We start from the raw sequence: 13,394 nt of genomic DNA, 5'->3' as shown, positions 1-13,394 counted from the left end.
CATGCCTGCCGAACTGTCAAAGGCCTGTTAAGGCCATTAATTAACTAATTAACGCTATTGAGAAAGCTGCCTGTCCAACCTTAAGGTTGTTGGGCAGGCAAAGAGCCCAGGCTGGAGCGGGCTTGAGGTTTCATGAAGAGTGTTTAAATTAAATACATTTTTTCATTAAAGCTCATTGACATGTCCCAGCTCATGTGACACTGTCACATGAGGGGACATGTCTTAAATTTTCTTTTTGCTTTATTAAAATTTTTAAACCTTAAAACTTACCTCCGTGAGGCACCTTTGCACCTCAGGGAGATTTCTGCGCTCTTTCTACACTCCCGACTCAGGGAACCCACTCTCGTCCACACAGGGAGCGTACAGCGCTTCTGGGCGTGCATCATGCTGGACGGGCCATAATTGGCCTGCCCATGTAAAATGGTGGCGCGGACCCGATCAGGGGCGGCAATCGGCTCTGCGCCTGCCCACGCCCGCCCCTGCACAACCGGGGGGGCCCAGCGGGGGAAAAATTCTCTCCATTGTGTTACTTTAGTCTTAATTTCCAGGCAGTTGGATCATTGCAGCCTTCAGTGTCCATTCAGATTGCACTGGACAAATGTGAGGGGAAATGAAGCTGGAAAGATAGGTCATCTCAGCCTTTTAGGATGGAGGATACTGTGCTTTCTGGCTGGCTGCTTTCAGACATAGTTTAGTGGATCCATTAGGGCAGGTTGTTTCAGGCCTTTGTGTGAGCTGGTAGTAACATTTTGCTGAAGGACATTATCATTTACTTGGATTAACTTCAGTAATGTAAAAGCACAACCAGTAACATTGCAGTAGATTGAGGCTAATGATTAACAAGGGAATATGTGAATGTCACAGATGATTATGCAGTAATACGGCTATAATGATAGGATGCTTGCTAGGTTGTAGTATAGTCTTACCACTATTCATTTAGAAAGATGTGTGGATACATGTGTGTGCCATTGACAACAGGGTTGCTTAGCTTAGATGGCTAGAGTGTGGTGCAGAATAATGCCAACAGTGTGGGTACAAACCCTGTATGGGGTGAGATGGTTCTTGGTGCCTGCCTCCCCCATTGCCCCATAGTGATATCATGGCATGAGCTACATGAAGAAAGAGAGATTATTGATATCTAGGTGTGTGGGAAATGGGAAAATGTAAAGACTATCACCAGCTTCGCTTGTAAGAGTATTGACAAATAAGTCAAATTTGGAAGCCTAGGCCCTAAAATTCTGCTGGTCTCCCACCATAATTCCAGTGGGATACCATAGAACCCTGGGAGAATTTCAGGGCGCTTTTTTTTTCTAACTTTCATCCTATGTGGATGGTGCTGTGGTTCTCTGTCTATAACACAGTGGTAACATTTAGTGATAGAAGTTTTAGTGTGAACATTTTTTAGGTGTGCCCTTGCATGGCATCGTTAGCAGTGGTTGATATTAGTGTAGGCACCGACCATTGCTATATTCAATTCCATTAAATAAAGAAACTCCCAGCCCACACATTGGAGTGCCCTCAAAACCCTTTGGTCTTGTGGTTCCATGTACATCCCTCATGCTAAGGTATTTTCTCCCAGGCACTTTTGGTGTCTAGCCTCCTCATTTTCCATCTTGCTTGATGGTTTAATTGTTTGGCTGGGACTGCTCATCAGAAAAATTGGATCATTTTAATCTCTGTTTAAACCTTCCACCCCTTAGGGTTTCTTTGGCTGACTGTGTCCCTAAACTGTTGGATTCTACCATTTATATCCATGAGACCTCAATAACCAGCTAATGTCTCTGCACTGTTTCTATTTAAGCAGTCTTGGATGGATGGTGTGTGTTTTTTTTAAGCATTTGATCTTCTATCATATGTAAAGGTTTGATTAATTCAAAAACTGGCTTTACCATCTGGAGCAGTTGAAAGTTGGAGGAAATATGGGTCTTGTGGTTGAATTAAAATGGACACCATTCCAACTGGTGAGGCACAGTGGCTTTAATTAAAATAAAGTACCATCTATATTGTTGTTAACACAAGCACATCAGGTTAGATCAAATGTATTGTGATTTTACATTTTATTATCAGATGCACCAAGCACTTTGAATATGACTAGACTGATAGCCCTCTAGGGAGGCGATCTTGAATGGAGCTCTGGAATTCCAATGCATCCCCAAAGGGTGGGATTTTCTAGCCCCGCCCACCACTGGGATTGTCCGGTCCTGCCAAAGGTCAATGGACTGTTGGCTGGGCTGCCGAATCTCCTGTGGTGGGTACCGCCATGACGGGGCCGGAAAACCTGGCCATAGCCTCAGTGGGAGCATTAATATGACCCTGTGAGATCTGTCACCATACCCCTGCTAAAATTAAAATTAAAATGGAGTCTTGAGAGACATAGGCCTCGATATTGAACCCCACCCCCCTTCCTCTCAACATATGATGGGTGGGTGAGTGTTCCACTCATCCCTCAAGAAAGCCTTCTGCCTCCCTCTGCCGAACATGGTCTCTGCTCGCTGCAACAATAGGCAACCACCACACCCTCCCTCCTCCACCCAGCTCTAATCTACAGTCTCCTGCTGAGGTCTGACCCCTACCACGTTCTGATCTTGAACCCCAATCCCTCATGGTTACTGAAGATTGGCTCCAATAGTCTCTGGCCCTGGCCTCCTTTCAGTGGTTTTTCTACCCAGCCTGTAACCTGATTGGCTGCCTGGCGGGAATCTGAAGAGGGGAAATGTTAATGAGGTCCCGTCATTAATATTGGCAGGATCAGTTTTTTGACGTATTACCGGATCACCAAGCCCTCCTTGTTTCCCAGTAAATTTCAGAGCCATGGGTTTCAATTGATATTCTCTCAGAGTTTCTCTCTTCTTTCAACAACGCAAGTATGTACTTAATCTCCTTGGCTCTGCCTTACAACACATTACTCACACAGTTTGGACAGCTCAACTCCTGTCGTTGCTTTGGGAATGCAAGGCTAAGTTTTGAGATATGATTGAAACTTCACGATGGAGAAATATAACCATCAACCTGGTGATAAAACTGCAGTTTTATTCGGGAAGATATGTAGTTAGCTGAGTGAGTACTAGAGAAGAGACAGCATATAATTAATGCTGCAAACTTAGAAGGACTAAATTCAAAAAGCCACTTATTTATTTCTGCCCTTAACATTTTTGAAGTGCTAATTTTCTGGTAAGAGGCATTAATATTCAGACAACAAGTTGAGATGAGCAATACAATGCAAACATGACAGCAGCATGGAATAATATAATGGAAATGGCACTCATCCTGAGCAAAGCAGAGCCATTAGACCAGAAAATGATCCATTGCTGTCTGCTAAAAATGACCTGTGGCAACCAAACCACATTACAGTGTGACCTGTATTTTACCATGGTTATACTCTGATACAGAATATTTCAGAGAAACTGGCTGAAATTCTAATGCGGCTATTTAGATTTAGCATTGACACCAGGAATACAAACTGTAGAGATCACATTAATGTATTACCACATTAATATATATCACATTAACAAGTCCCAGGTTGACATTCACCTGTAATAAGCATAACTCCACATTTTTCCACATGGAGGTTGTAAATTATTGTATATCTCTGTCGCTCATTTTGGCAGCATTTTTTCTCCTAGCCCTTCTACGTCCATTTTACAAGCAGGCTACCTGCTTTAGACCTACATCAATGCTTCTTGTGCTAATTAGCTCAGAGGTGTGCAGCAGCAAACCCTGTGGGACAAATCTTGCCCTCCCCAACAGCTTTGCCTGTTGGGGACTACAGGCATAATCCCACATCCTAACAATCTGCATCACCATGAATTAACATCTAAAGTGGCATTTTTTCACTAAAACTCTTTGCTAAATTGTCATTAGCAAGACCCTTCAGCAGGATGCAGTGAATAATTTAACAAAAATGTAAGAGAAAAATTAACTGAAACGTATTCAAAAGCAACAGCGTCAGAGAAAGAACTTAATTTATTCCTAATATCAGAACATCTCCAAAGTGCTTTACAACCAAAGAAGTTTAATTATATTAAGAGAAGAGGAACAGTCAGGAGCAATGAGAGGTCTTTGACAACAGATAACAGTGATGCTGTCAATGAAAATAAGGAAATGGGGAAAATGTTGAAAAATTACTTTGCATTAGTACTTACAGTTGACATTCTTGGGCCTAGGACGCTATCCTGAGTATTTCCTGCACTGATGTCCTGGAACTGAAATGATTATCTCCAACAACCACAACCATCTTCCTTTGTGCTAAGCATGACTCCAGCCAATGGAGACTTTTCCCCCTGATTCCCATTGACTCCAGTTTTACTAGGGTTCCTTTGTGCCACACTCGGTCAAATGCGGCCTTGATGTCAAGGGCAGTCACTCTCATCTCAGCACGGGAGTTCAGCTTTTTGTCCATGTTTGAACCAAGGCTGTAATGAGGTCAGGAGCTGAGTGGCCCTGGCGGATCTCAAACTGGGCGTCAGTGAGCAGGTTATTGCTAAGCAAGTGCCGCTTGATAGCACTGTTGATGACCCCTTCCATCACTTTTCTGATGATCAAGAGTAGGCTGATGTTATTAGTCGGTAATTAGTCGGGTTGGATTTGGTTCTGCTTTTTGTGTACCGGACATACCTGGACAATTTTCCACATAGCCGGGTAGATGCCAGTGTTGTAGCTGTACTGGAACAGCTTGGCTAGGGGCGCGGCAAGTTCTGGAGCATGAGTCTTCATTACTATTGCTGGAATATTGTCAGGGCCCATAACCTTTGCAGTATCCAGTGCCTTCAACGTTTCTTGATATCAGGTAGGGTGAATCGAATTAGCTGAAGACTGGCATCTGTGATGCTGGGGACCTCTGGAGGAGTCCAAGATGGATCATCCGCTCGGCACTTCTGGCTGAAGATTGTTGCAAATGCATCAGCCTTATCTTTTGCACTGATGTGCTGGGCTCTCCCAACCTTTGGAGTGGAGGCCCAAATGGACTTTGAGGATCCAGCCACTTAGATCATTAAAATGTTATGAACAGGTACAGTAAATGATCAAAAAGACTCATGGAATGCTGGCCATTATATTTAAAGGATTAGGATACAAGGGGTTCAAAGTCATACTACACCTATACAAACCCTGGTTAGATCACACCTAGAGTGCAGTGAGCAATTCTGGACATGACACCTTGGGAAGGATGTATTGGCCTTGAAGTGGGTGTAATGTAGAACTAGACTCCAGTGTAGAACTGGAACCCAACAGTTCAATTACAAGGAAAGATTGCACAAACTAGGGAATTGGAATTTAGAAGGTGAAGGGGTGATTTTATCAACGTTTTCAAGATATTGGGGGCAACAGAGAAGTAGATAGAGAGATAAAAGCAAAATACTGCGGATGCTGGAAATCTGAAACAAAAACAGAAAATGCTGGAAAAATTCAGCAGGTCTAACAGCATCTGTGGAGAGAAAAACAGAGTTAATGTTTCGAGTCCGTATGACTCTTCTTCAGGGATTTGATTCGCTTTTAGCTCTGAAGAAGAGTCATATGGACTCGAAACGTTAACTCTGTTTTTCTCCCCGCAGATGCTGTTAGACCTGCTGAGTTTTTCCAGTAGATAGAAATTATTTCCATCGGTTGGGGAGTCTCGGGCTAGGGGGCATAGTCTAAATATTGGACCTTTCAGGGGTGAAATTAGGAAACAATTCTACACACAAAGGATGGTAGAAGTATGGAACTCTCTTCTGCAAATGGCAGTTGATGTTAGATTGATTGTTAACTTTAAATCTGAGATTGATTGGTTTTAACGTAAAGTATTCAGGGAAAGTTGGCAAATATGAGTATCTGGAGTTAGGTTACAGATCAGCTATAACCTCACTGAATGACGGAATAGGCTCAAGGAGCTAAATGGTCTACTCCTGTTCCAATGATCCTAAGTTTTTATGTCACTATTGTAGGAAGTGCAACAGTCAATTTGCTCACAGTGTGGCCCCACAAACAGGAATTAAATTATTCCAGGATCATCTGTTTTAGGGGATTAAATGCTGGCCAGAACGCCAGGGAAGGCTACCATGCTGTTCTTCGATTGTGGAGCTTTCCTTCTGTCCTACAATGAAGTGTCAGCGTAATGCTGAAATCTCAGGAGTGGAACTTGAACCAGAGCCTCCTGACGGAGATGAGATTGCTATCACCGAGCCACTTCTGACGTCAAAGAACTGAAAAACCCTGTTCCAGTGGAAAGCATGTATCATTTTACCGTTAACATTTTTACCAAGAATGTGAAAACCTCTCCGGCTTTTGTTCATGGTAGGATGTGCTGTTTTGTGAGGATGAGAAAATTATACCATATAAAACAGGGTGTAGGAGCCTGGATGCTTGGGACTTGGAGATATAATTCCAAAAGCTTTCCACTACAAGGGGTTTTCTTGCACCATGTCTGAGTCTGTTGTAGACTAATGTAGATAGAAATTGTTTGTACGTTTAGTTTATAATTCTGCTATCATTGTACCATGCGTTGACCAGGATGGTCCAGGGTAAACTAGATGGATCATGGTTTTTATTTATTTATGGCTCATGACACCAACTGTATATAAAACATCTTTTTGCCTTTGGTCACCCAAGATGCAAAGTTAAACCCTTATCAATTCCGTTCCTTGCAGCAGGCTGTAGTACAACAGAGGCTGCAAAGATGACAGTAACCCTGCCCTCATGGCCAGTCCTGCGAGGCTGAAACAATATTTTTAAAAAAAGGATTACTTTGTAGTCAGGAGGCTTAACAACAATCTGTCACTTATGTGTAAAGTCACAAGATATGTACAGATGATAGAGACCATTCCAGCCATCTTAATTTATCCATCCAGAAAGACCCTAAGATTTTCACATCTCAGTATTTCAGAGTTTGTTTTTTATTTTTGCTTATCTCCAGTATGGAAGGAAAGGTTCGTGCTTGTTTCCTGATTGACTGCTGAACAAGTTTTCCATTGTATTCGGGTGGATTATAGTTCCCAGTAAACCTAACTTGAAGCTAGAAGGATGGGGTGTGGAAGAGCAGGATTTGAAGCTTTGATGGTGGGTGCTCAAATGCTATAGAAGGAAATAAGCACAAATTCAACAGCATTGCCATATGCATGAAAATATGAGAAATCTTCAATTCCCTGACCACAGAAGTGATATCACACAATATGTTTGATTTACTATAAATGCCAATTACCAATAAAATGAAAATCGACCCGTTTTATTTTTTGCCATTTAGTTCATACATTTTGTGATCCTCTACAATGTTCCAGTCAGCTGCTGCCTTCCTCCTAACCTATTAATCAGTTTGATCTTGCTTCCTCGCCAGGCTTTGCTGCTTTTGCTAAACAAGAACTTGTGCAGTTCTCCAATCTCCAATCTGCAGTCCTGTAATCTGCCAGCTGGGTCTTGCTTCCACTCATTCGAGGGCTTCCATTCTCATTGCTGCACACATAAATCACAATAAAGATAACGCATTTTGTAACTGAATTGACGGAGAGTGGAAAAGGTGATAAATCACACTGGGGGGAGAAAAACATAACATGGATGAAAAGAAGCTAAAAGATCACCATGTGCTCATTGTCTGAAATTCTAGTTTTAAAGTTATTAAATGGGCAACCTCCCCCTAAATTTGTTGATCCCATTCCGAGTTGGTTCACAATTCTGTTCTGTAACCAGGGATCACTGCATTCTAAAAAAAAAAAAATTCCAGTGCATAGACAGCCTTGGAAGATCATAAACAACTCAGAGTGGGAAAGTTCATAACCTAAATATTGGCATTTGATAATCTCTATCACAGGCTGCAACATTTTCTGAAACAATAATGCGAATTCTGTACCTCAGAAATCATTAATTTCTCTCAAGGGGTAAGCTGACAATATTTTTTACATTAATTCATTTCTGCCCAATGTTTCCAGTTGCCTTCACTTGCTTCTTCTTACCCACTTCCGATTCTGTCCTTTGCATTGCTGCTGTTGTTGCTCCTCCTTTGTTTTGCGAGTGATATGGAGTCTGGGCTTATCTCAACACCCCCTCCGATGTTAGTACAGCAAATTGGTGCCAAGAATTTTGGGACAGCAGTATAAGCGGGATGTGAAACAACAGTGAGCTGTGGTCAGAGACAGAAAGGTAGGGGCAACGCTTAGCAGGGATGTAGGCTGGTTAGTAATGTCAGCAGAACATACTTTCAGAAGTACAGCGATTGTTCAGGGGCACCTGGAGGCAAAGAGATGGTAACGGCGTGGATCTCTGATGCAAAGATGGTGAGGAAACCCTTACTAACGTAGAAGTTGGAGGATTATAAGGACAGACAATTGAGAGAAAACTGAAAGAAGATAATATAGCCTATACTAACATGGCTCTACTCTATGGGCAGAAGCTTCCGGTCGGTGTGCGGGGGTGGGCCCGACAAGCCGACGTGCAAAATGACGCGTGATGACGTCAGGCGTGCGTCCTGACATCATCGCGCGCCATCGTGATATTTTGTTCGGCAGGCACGGGCTGGAGTTGGCTGCGCGCCCGCCAAAATGTTAAGGACCTATTTAGGCCGTTAAGAAATTAATTAAAGCCCTTAAGAACGCTGCTCATCCAACCTTAAGGTTGGCGGGCAGGCGAAAAGCCCAAGCGGCCTTCGCATTTTTCAGGAAACCTCATCCATGGGCAGGGTAAGGTTTCCTGAAGCTTTTATAAAATAACTAAGTTTTCCCACCTTTACAAACATGTCCCAACTCATGTGAAATAGTCACATGAGGGGACGTGTTTGAATAAATTTTTAATTTGATTCTTTCGTTATTTTCATACCTATTCAATCTCCCTGAGGCAGCCCTGACTCTCCCTCCTCCCCCCGCCTGCACAGGTAGCGCTGAGCACTACCGGCCGCGTATTACGCTGGGCGAGCCTTAATTGGCCTGCCCACGTGAAATGGCATCGTGCAGCTGATCACAGGCGGCGATCGGATCTGCGCCCGCCCCTGCCCGCTCCCACCCGCCATAGGAAAAATCCAGGCCCATGTTACAAATATAAAGTTTATAAGATTGTTAGGTGTTGGGACTGTCCCTTTAATTTAAGGTAAAATGGAGGAATGAAGTGATCGTATGACTTGCTCTGAATTCTGCCTGACAACAAGCATCTGTTACTTGGTTGCTATGGGGAAAGAGGGGCCCAAGTCAAGAGACATGCTAAGAAGGTGCAAGATGTTCACATCTGTGGGCAAGGCAAGGGCCTCTGTGCTGACTGTGGGTGGACTGTCTTACAGGGTGGTGACAGTAATGTCTGGTTGTATAAATTATTATACTTTAAACTGTCTATTTAACTTTAAGCTAGAATGGAGCTGAAGTCTAGAGGATAGCAAAATAGCATTGCTACTTGTACCCAAAGCTCTGACTCTCTGTTTTTATATCGTTGAGGTTGCTTGCAGTCTCCTGGTGGTGTGCTGGGGTGTGGGGTCTTCATTCAAAGGCCTGACTGAGTGAACCCAACATCGGGAAGGGGGAGGGCTTGCTGAGAGCCATACCCTGCTCTTGCTGCTGACTGCCTTCCCCGACGACCCACCTCCTGCCATCACTCACCTGCAACTTGGGATCCAGCAATAATCCTAAGCCTCGGGTGGGTGTCGTACTGGCAGTAGCCAGTGCCTTCCCAGTGGCACTGCTATTCAGTAGAGCTTCCAGCCTCTGTTTGGTTGTGACGGGACTTCTGTTCCTAGGGTCCTTGATCCTAACCTGTCAAGTGCCTGAGTGGAACAATATGTGGCGGGCTTTCCCTAAAAGAGGTGGTGTGGGGATTTTGCTAGCTCTTCAGTTGGTGGCTGAGACCCCTGTCACCTCCATAAGATTCAGGCCTACAGCTCTGACAGTGTAGCACTCTCTTAGTACTGCACTGAAGTGTCAACCTAGATTTTAAGCCCTAGTCTTTGGTGTGGGACTTGAACCCACAACTTTCTAAGAGTGTTACTAACTGAGTCATGGCTATCATGGCTATCCAATTAATCCCACTCTCCTGCCCTCTCTCCCATAGCCCTTCAAATATGACCTTTTCAGGCTTATAAAAACCTTGAAAAGCTTAACTACTGAACTCTTGAAGTTGTATTTCTGTGACTGACAGCCAGAAAAAAAGACAAAAATATGAAAATGAAATGCAGCTAATGGTTGAACATCTGCCATCTCCCTCAAAGCAATGACTTAGTGAAGGGCAAGATGTGAACTGTTTGTTAAAATAATTTACAGTCGATAGCATTAACTACTGACGCACATAGCGTCTGTTCAGTAGCAATTCCTGGGCTCTGTGTTCTGTGAACTATGAATGCACGAAAAATCAAGCAAATTGAGTGCTCACTTGTTAAGCAACCTACCTAATTTTTTTCCCCATTAATTTAAATAGACGAAATTTTGGCTGGTTCCTTCATAGCTATGAGCTGTAATCCACCTGATTTCTGGATGTTCACCACACTTGGGTGATCAATATGCCTATGAAATTCTCCACTCACAGCTTGTCAGAACGGGTCTCTGCGTATAAATATATCTCACTTCTAGCAAGTGTGAACGAGCCGCGTTACGAGCTTGACTGATTATCTTAAATTGGTTGTTAGTGTACCTATTAGCGCACACAGGATTGTTCAGCAGGTGCTGCCCAATTGTGGGATTACAGTTAAAACAGTAGACGTTTTGTTTTGGACTTTGCAAGCGTGGGCTAGTTGAGTACAGCCTGTGCTCTGTCCATTACGAACAACTGAAGGAATACGCTGTTTGATTCGGTCAGACAATCGCTGAGCTGTATGGCCTACATACCTACAATCGCACCGGTTAAATTCAGACACAATGTTGCTCAATTATGTGGTGGGCAGAATGTCTTTTTGAACTGACGGCAGTGTCCTGTTAGTCGAAAGTACCACTTGCCTACCCACTGCATAGTAGTAGCAAGAAATGCCTTCCTTATCTGTTGCTCAAGTTTTTGAGATACTTTACCTTTCTGGGCTAATTTGAAATATACCAGGCATTTTTCAGGTCCAAAAATGGCAGCCTTTGACTCATTTGTAGGTTTGTGCAATACACAGCAAACAACGATCTGATTACGATAGCCATTGTCCTGCAGAATAGCTTTGATGTGCTCTGTTTCTGCATCCAACTTGCAAGGTGCGCCAATGGGTAGGGCCCTAGTTACAAGATTGTTGATAGGGCCGATCTTATAGCGTGTGGAGCAAGCAAGGGGAGCACCTTAGAGTGATCCACCTAAAAAATGAATTTGAGCGTGGGAAGGAGCATATTAAGGTGTGTAAGGAAATCCTTACACGTGGCTACAGGTACAAAGACCGCAAACGAATCATCTACATCTTGGAAATATGCACGGTGTAGGAGGTTAGGGTTCATTCCATTGCAAACGCTTTCTTGTGGAAACTGATGAAAATGTGAGTGAGAGCTGGGCCTGGAGGGTAACCTATGGCAACACCATCTATTTGGGCATACTTTTCTGGTACTTTGCATATAAGTATATTTTATCTATGCTGAGAGTAAAATGGTGCTTCAAGTCAGCATTTTTCATTTACTGGTTTAAAACCATCATGTGCCTTAGCGAGATCATTAATGGCCTTTTGGCACTTAATGCCAGCACTTCTGTGATACAGGTTTAGTCCCAGATGTTTGAGGACTGTTAAATGCGTTAAATGCAAATTTTTTGGCACCTAACGTTCTTGTTTTAATCCCTGGCTTTGCCTCAGTCAGTTTGTTAGCATCTTAGTCCCTACAAGCACAACAGAAGCTGCAATCTTGCTACTGAGAACAATATTACACCCGACATTTTGTAGTTTCCCAAAAAGCAGACACAAGCAGGGGTTTCTTTTGCTGAAAGAATGCTAGCTTAGGCAGAGCTGACCAACAAACCCTAGCCCTGAAAAATACTGTACTTAATTAAGTCTTAACACGTGAAAATAAGAAGTTAGATTGAAAGTACAGCAGGACAAGGAGATGCCATACTTTAAGTTACACTTTGGCCTCGCAAAGATTTTGTAAAATGAACTTAAAATACACAATTTGTGAATTTTTAAGTAGCTGACTTGGAATTTGAATGCTGATAGTGTAAGATCTTTTCCTCCAGGAAGACCCGTTACTGTCCAGGGGAGACAATTTGAGGCAGAATTTCCTCACAGGCTCCCCCCAACCCCCTCCCATAAAGCGGGTAAAAGTTTGGCCTAAACCCTGGAGAAATGGTGCACAATGAGGTGAACTGATGTTTGCAGTCATTTGTGTCATCGTTTTCCGCCGACCTTCCTCTACAGTTGGAAATTGAAAGTAACTTCAAAGGAACTTTCTTTAAAAACAACCCACTGAAACAATGGGCGGGGTTTCTTAGCACCACCCACCACCAGGATCGTCCGGTCCTGCCGAGAGCCAATGGACATTTGGCTGGGCCGCCTAATCTCCTGCGGCAGGTGCCCCCACGACACGGCTGGAAAATCCCGGCCAGTGTCTTGTTTTGAACCATAAATTATTCCAGTGACATGGTGGTAAAACACTTTGGAGTGAGTGGCATAAAGGAAATTGGAAAGCGGTTTAGAGATAAGAAGATTAAATATTAGACTGTGTTCCTCCTGGCTTTGTGCTGAAACACTTGTGGCAGATGGGGAGAATTCCCTGCAGAAACTCCGGGTGCACAAGTTGACTGAGCTTCACCTTTTGAAATTGTATCGGCATTGCACAGTTTAGCAGAGAAAGCTCCAGAGTTAAACGAAGGGTGCTCCACTCGAGATCAGTCATCATACAACAGCATTAGGGGACAATTTATCTTGGTATTATGGAAGCATTTTGAAAAGCCGGATGATACGGTTCCAAATCGGCCGATGACACAAATCAACAAGTGGCACATTGTAGATGTGTATATGATATAACTGGTATTACAAAAGCAAATGGCTGGTTTTATCAAGCAAAATGAGGCCTACTCTTTTTTTTATTCATTCATGGGATGTGGGTGTCACTGGCTGGGCCAGCATTTATTGCCCATCCCTAATTGCCCTTGAGAAGGTGGTGGTGAGCTGCCTTCTTGAACCACTGTCGTCCATGTGGTGTAGGTACACCCGCTGTGCCGTTAGGAAGGGAGTTCCAGGACTTTGACCCAAGGATAGCCAGGGAAACGGTGATATATTTCCAAGCCAGGATGGTGAGTGGCTTGGCGGGGAACTTCCAGGTAGCGGTGTCCCCGTCTATCTGCTGCCCTTGTCCTTCTAGATGGTAGTGGTCGTAGGTTTGGTCTGTGTGGCTTGGCATTTGATCATTATATTTCAAAAGTTGGATTTTGCTTCTTTTGAGAAATTTGTCTGTTTCTGTGTTCTTTAGGCATTTTTTTTGTCTGGCTGAAGGGGGCCATTAATTGCACTGCTACATTCTTTGTCGTAGTATCATTCAATATAGTGTCAGTGGAATATTTTA

General features: G+C 43.4%; 1 protein-coding gene across 1 annotated transcript in view; it reads left to right on the top strand.

Annotated features, from left to right (window-relative positions):
• LOC144688852 (uncharacterized) overlaps positions 1 to 13,394 on the top strand; it is a 582,637-nt gene that overhangs the window by 153,221 nt on the left and 416,022 nt on the right. The gene's annotated exons all lie outside the window — the stretch shown is intronic.

This window comes from Cetorhinus maximus, chromosome 1 (genome assembly GCF_964194155.1).
Source record: "Cetorhinus maximus chromosome 1, sCetMax3.hap1.1, whole genome shotgun sequence".
Taxonomy (NCBI): Eukaryota; Metazoa; Chordata; class Chondrichthyes; order Lamniformes; family Cetorhinidae; genus Cetorhinus; species Cetorhinus maximus.
The sequence above is the reverse complement of the archived record's forward strand: the minus strand, read 5'-3'. Positions and strand labels throughout refer to the sequence as shown.